The sequence below is a fragment of the Uloborus diversus genome, chromosome 2 (assembly GCF_026930045.1).
Source record: "Uloborus diversus isolate 005 chromosome 2, Udiv.v.3.1, whole genome shotgun sequence".
In the NCBI taxonomy this organism is placed as follows: domain Eukaryota; kingdom Metazoa; phylum Arthropoda; class Arachnida; order Araneae; family Uloboridae; genus Uloborus; species Uloborus diversus.
This window is the reverse complement of record NC_072732.1, coordinates 220,601,893-220,607,892: the sequence shown is the minus strand read 5'-3', so window position 1 is coordinate 220,607,892 and position 6,000 is coordinate 220,601,893.

Sequence of the window (6,000 nt, the reverse complement as noted above, 5' to 3'; positions counted from 1 at the left end):
ACGGGGGAAGGGGGGCTCCCCCAAAAAAACATAAGTACAATTTTTTTTTTCAAAAACAAGCGCTAAAAATTTTAAGTTTGAACCAACCTCTCCACTGACCACGCCCCCCCCCCCTCCCATAGACCACACTGCTTCTGATCTTATTGGAATAAAGTGCTTGAATTTTTTTTATCCAGACGGCTTATGCATGTTCTCTTTCAGAGTAACTTGCGTAAGGGGATACACCCTTTTAAATAGAAACCCCCGCAAATTACGGGGGGTTCCCCCCACCCCCAAAAAACTCATTAAAACACGAAAATTTTTAAAAAACAAACCTTAAAAATTCGAAGTTTGCGCACCCCGCCCCACTATCCCCCCCCCCATAGGTCACACTGCTTCTGATCTTATTAGAATAAAATGCTTGAATTTTTTTTATCCAGATGGCCAATGCCTGTTCTGTTTCAGAGAAACTTAAGTAAGGAGATACCTCCCTTAAATAGAAACTGCCCTCAAGTTATGGGGGGTGGGGGATTCTCCCCCCTCCAAAACATTGTAAACGCTAAAATTTTTCAAAAACAAGCCCTAAAAATTTTACGCCACCCGCTATACTGACCACGCCCCCCCCCCCGTAGACCACACTGCTTCTGGTTTTATTGGAATAAAATGCTTGAAGTTTTTTAATCCAGATGGCTGATGCATGGTCTGTTTCTGAGTAACTTACGTAAGGGGATACCCCTCCTTAAATAAGAAAGTCCCTCATATTCTGGGGGGCTCAACCACCTTCAAAAACCTATTAAAAACACGAAAATTTTTCAAAAACAAACCTTTCAAATTTGAAGTCGGCGCCAAGGACCCCATTAGTCCGGATCACCGGATAATCCGGCTCGATTGATTTGACCGATTTCCCTTTACATTTAAAGAGCGATCGTCAAAATTCCATAATAATTATTTATTTAATTCTCTCACGGGCAAGACCGTGTTATGTCGTTGATTGAGTTCCCTTTTCTTCGCAATGCAACTTTGAATCAATTTGTTTTACTCGATAGGGAAAAAATTGAACTGTCACAGGAGAAGATTACAGACTTTGTAGACATGTTTACTGTTTATTTGTAATTCTATGTGTTTCCTTTTAAGGTGATTTTCAGTGAGTATGTTTTATTTTGTTTTGTTTTTTTCATTCTCCGGATTTTCGATGTTCCGGAATGGGTCGGATTCCAATTAATTCGAATTGTCGAGGTTCTACTGTAATGCCCCCCCCCAAAAAAAAAAAATTCAAAAAGATTATTACATTTTCTCATGGTTTCGATACTTTTTTTGTATTTTTCAAGCAAACGTTCAAAATTTTCCCCGCGGTGTGGGGGGGGGGGGGAGCGGGTCCTGACCTTCATGACCCCTCTTTGTATCTGCAATTGACATACACTTGGACATAAAAACATACATCTGTACACCAATATACTCGGGATAATAAGTTACACTTATATACTCGTTATATAAACGTATTTACTTGTGTTTGCACGTACTTTGATGTACATACAAGTGGCAAATACAAAATTAGTGTGTAAACGTATATACTCCGATTAACACGTTTACGCACATACTCGTATATACACGTAATTACTCGTACATAAACGCATTAACTCGTGTATGCATCATAAATATGTATTTTAACTTACAAATACAAATGCACGTCTGTACACGAGTATACTCGGGTTAAACATGTATCTACACGCATATTCTCGTCTGTACACGTACATACTCGAAAATACAAGTATTTTTTCTTATATGCACGCATGAATATATATATATACACATTTAAAAGCTAATTTACCTCTGTACACGAGTACACTTGGGGTAACACGTATCTATACGCATATTCTCGTGTGTACAAGTACACACTCGTATATACACGTATTTTCTCGTGCAAAAATGCATAAATATGCATATACGCGTAGAAATACAAATGTACCATTGTACACGAGTATAATCAGATTAAACAAGTATCTATACGTCTTTTCTCGTGTGGAATCGCACTTACTCGTTTGTACACGTATTTTCTCGTATATGCATGCATAAATATGTATATAAACGTTTAAATACAAATTTACCTTTGTACGCGAGTTTAGTCGGGTTAACACGTATCCATACACAAATTCTAGTATGTACACGAACATACTCATATATACAAGTATTTACTCGTGTTTGCACACATAAATAAGTATACAGGATGTATCAGTACAGCGTTTACATACTTTCAGGGCAGATACAGTGCACCTAGACGCGATAGTGACGACACAAAGCGTAAGACAGGGCACGATTAAGAGGAGAAAACATGTTTATTATTTTTAATACAGCAAAAATACTGGTAAGATTTATCTGGTGCATACAACAGATGTTGCTACGTAAACCGAAGCATCAGATGACGGTGCATGCGCACACGTGGTTTTTGTTCCACTAGGAAGTCCGGGACCCGCCCGATATTTTTGCTAAATTTCGATATTACAGGCGGGGTCGTAATTTCGAACACCTTCTTTGATGATGATCGTTGGTCCCTTAATTTTCTTTTTCCTTAGTTTTTTGCTGTACTAAAGATTCTGAACATGTTCTCTTCTCTTATTCGTGTTTTTGTCTTTTTGGTGATTGGTGTTGTCACTACCGCGCCAGGAAAGTGTTTCCGACCATGCATTGCTATGTGTTTCCCCTCGTCTAGGTGTACTCTATCTGCCCTGAAAGTCTGTAAGCGCTGTACTGATAAACATTGTGTACACTTAGAAGTTTGAATATAAATCCGTGCATTAATAGACTCGGGAAATACGTATTTATACGTAAAATTTCGTGTTTACACTTACGAACTCGTATATACACGTATTTACTTCTGTTTGCACGTAGAGATACAAAATTCCTGTAGACATGAATATACTCAGGTTAACACGTACAGCTCCGTATATACACGTACACACTCGTATATACACGTACTTACTCGTATATACACGTACTTACTCGTATATACACGTACTAACTCGTGTATGCACGCATAAATATGTATTTTAACCAAAAATACAAATGTACCTCTCTACTCGAGTATACTCGGGTTAAACACGTATCTATACGCATATTCTTGTGTGTGCACGTACATACTCGTATATACTTGTATTTTCTCATGTATGCACGCATAAAAATGTATATGCAATCTTAAATACAAATGTACCTCTACACACGAGTATACTCGGTGTAACATTTATCTATACGCATATTCTCGTGTAAATACAACGACATCTACACACGAGTATACTCGGTGTAACATTTATCTATACGCATATACTCGTGTGAATACTTACATACACGTATTCTCTTATATGCACGCATAAATATGTATATACAAAGCAAATTTCTCTGTACACGAGTATATTCGGGGTAACAAGTATCTATACACATATTCTCTCGTGTGTTCACGTACATACTCGTTTATACACGCATTTATTTATGTATAAACGCACAAATATGCATATACACATAGAAATACAAATGTACCATTGTACACGAGTATACTCGGGCTAAAAAAAAACCTAGACATCTATTCTTGCTTGTACACGAACTTACTCGAATATACACGTATTTTCTCGTATTTGCATGCATAAATATGTATATATACGTTTAAATACAAATTTACCTCTGTTCACGAGTATACTCAGATTAACACGTATCCATACATATATTCCTTTGTTTACACGTATATACTCGTGTATACATGTATTTACTCGTGTATGCACAAATAAATTTGTACATACACTTAGAAATTAAACATATCTCCGTGCACGAATATACTCGGGATAACACGTATTTATACGTATAAACTCGTGTTTACAAATATGTATCGTATATACACATATTTACTTATGTTCACACGTACTTGTAGGTATATACACGTAGAAATACAAAATTCCTGTATACACGAATATCGTCGAGGTCAACACGTATATACACGTATATGCACAAAAATACTCGTATATACACGTACTTACTCGTATGTACACGTATAACTCGTGTATGCACGCAAAAATATGTATTTTAACGTACAAGTACAAATTTACCTCTGTACACGAGTATACTCGGGTGTTAAAAACGCATCTATACGCATATTTCTCGTGCGTACATGAACTTACTCGTATATACTTGTCTTTTCTCGTATATGCACGCAAAAAAGTGCATGTACTAGATAAAATACGAATTCACCTCTGTACACGAGTATACTCGGGTTAACACGTATCTATATGCATATTCTCGTGTGTACTCGAACATTCTTGTATATACACGTACTTTATATGCACGCTTAAATATGTATATAAACGTAGAAATACAAATGTACCTCTTTACACGAGTATACTCGGGGGTAACACATATCTATACGCATATTCTCATGTGTACACGTATTATACACGTATCTTCGCTTGTGTGCACGCATAAATATGTATATACACAATTAAAAGCAAATTTACCTCTGTACACGAGTATACTCGGGGTAACACGTATCTATACGCATAATCGTGTGTACACGTACATACTCGTATATATACGTATTTACTCGTTTATAAACGCATAAATATGCACATACACTTAGAAATACAAATGTGCCATGTTACACGAGTATACTCGGGTTAAGCACGTATCTATAAGCCTATTATCATGTAGTGCACGTACTTACTCGTATATACACGTATTTTCTCGTATATGCCTGCATAAATATGTATATACACGTTTAAATAGAAATTTAGCCTCTGTACACGAGTATACTCGGGGTTAACACGTAGCTATATGCATATTCTCGTGTGTACTCGAACATACTTGTATATACACGTACTTTCTCGTATATGCACGCTTAAATATGTATATAAACGTAGAAATACAAAATGTACCTCTTTACACGAGTATACTCGGGGGGTAACACATATCTATACGCATTATTCTCATGTGTACACGTATATACACGTATCTTCGCTTGTGTGCACGCATAAATATGTATATACACAATTAAAAGCAAATTTACCTCTGTACACGAGTATACTCGGGGGTAACACGTATCTCTACGCATAATCGTGTGTACACGTACATACTCGTATATACACGTATTTACTCGTTCATAAACGCATAAATATGCACATACACTTAGAAATACAAATGTGCCATGTTACACCGAGTATACTCGGGTTAAACACGTATCTATAAGCCTATTATCATGTGGTGCACGTACTTACTCGTATATACACGTATTTTCTCGTATATGCCTGCATAAATATGTATATACACGTTTAAATAGAAATTTACCTCTGTACACGAGTATACTCGGGTTAACACGTATCTATATGCATATTCTCGTGTGTACTCGAACATACTTGTATATACACGTACTTTCTCGTATATGCACGCTTAAATATGTATATAAACGTAGAAATACAAATGTACCCTCTTTACACGAGTATACTCGGGGTAACACATAGCTATACGCATATTCTCATGTGTACACGTATATACACGTATCTTCGCTTGTGTGCACGCATAAATATGTATATAAACAATTAAAAGCAAATTTACCTCTGTACACGAGTATACTCGGGGTAACACGTATCTCTACGCATAATCGTTGTGTACACGTACATACTCGTATATACACGTATTTACTCGTTTATAAACGCATAAATATGCACATACACTTTAGAAATACAAATGTGCCATGTTACACGGAGTATACTCGGGTTAAACACGTATCTATGAAGCCTATTATCATGTGTGCACGTACTTACTCGTATATACACGTATTTTCTCGTATATGCCTGCATAAATATGTATATACACGTTTAAATAGACATTTACCTCTGTACACGAGTATACTCGGGTTAACACGTATCTATATGCATATTCTCGTGTGTACTCGAACATACTTGTATATACACGTACTTTCTCGTTTATGCACGCTTACATATGTATATAAACGTAGAAATACAAATGTACCTCTTTACACGAGTATAC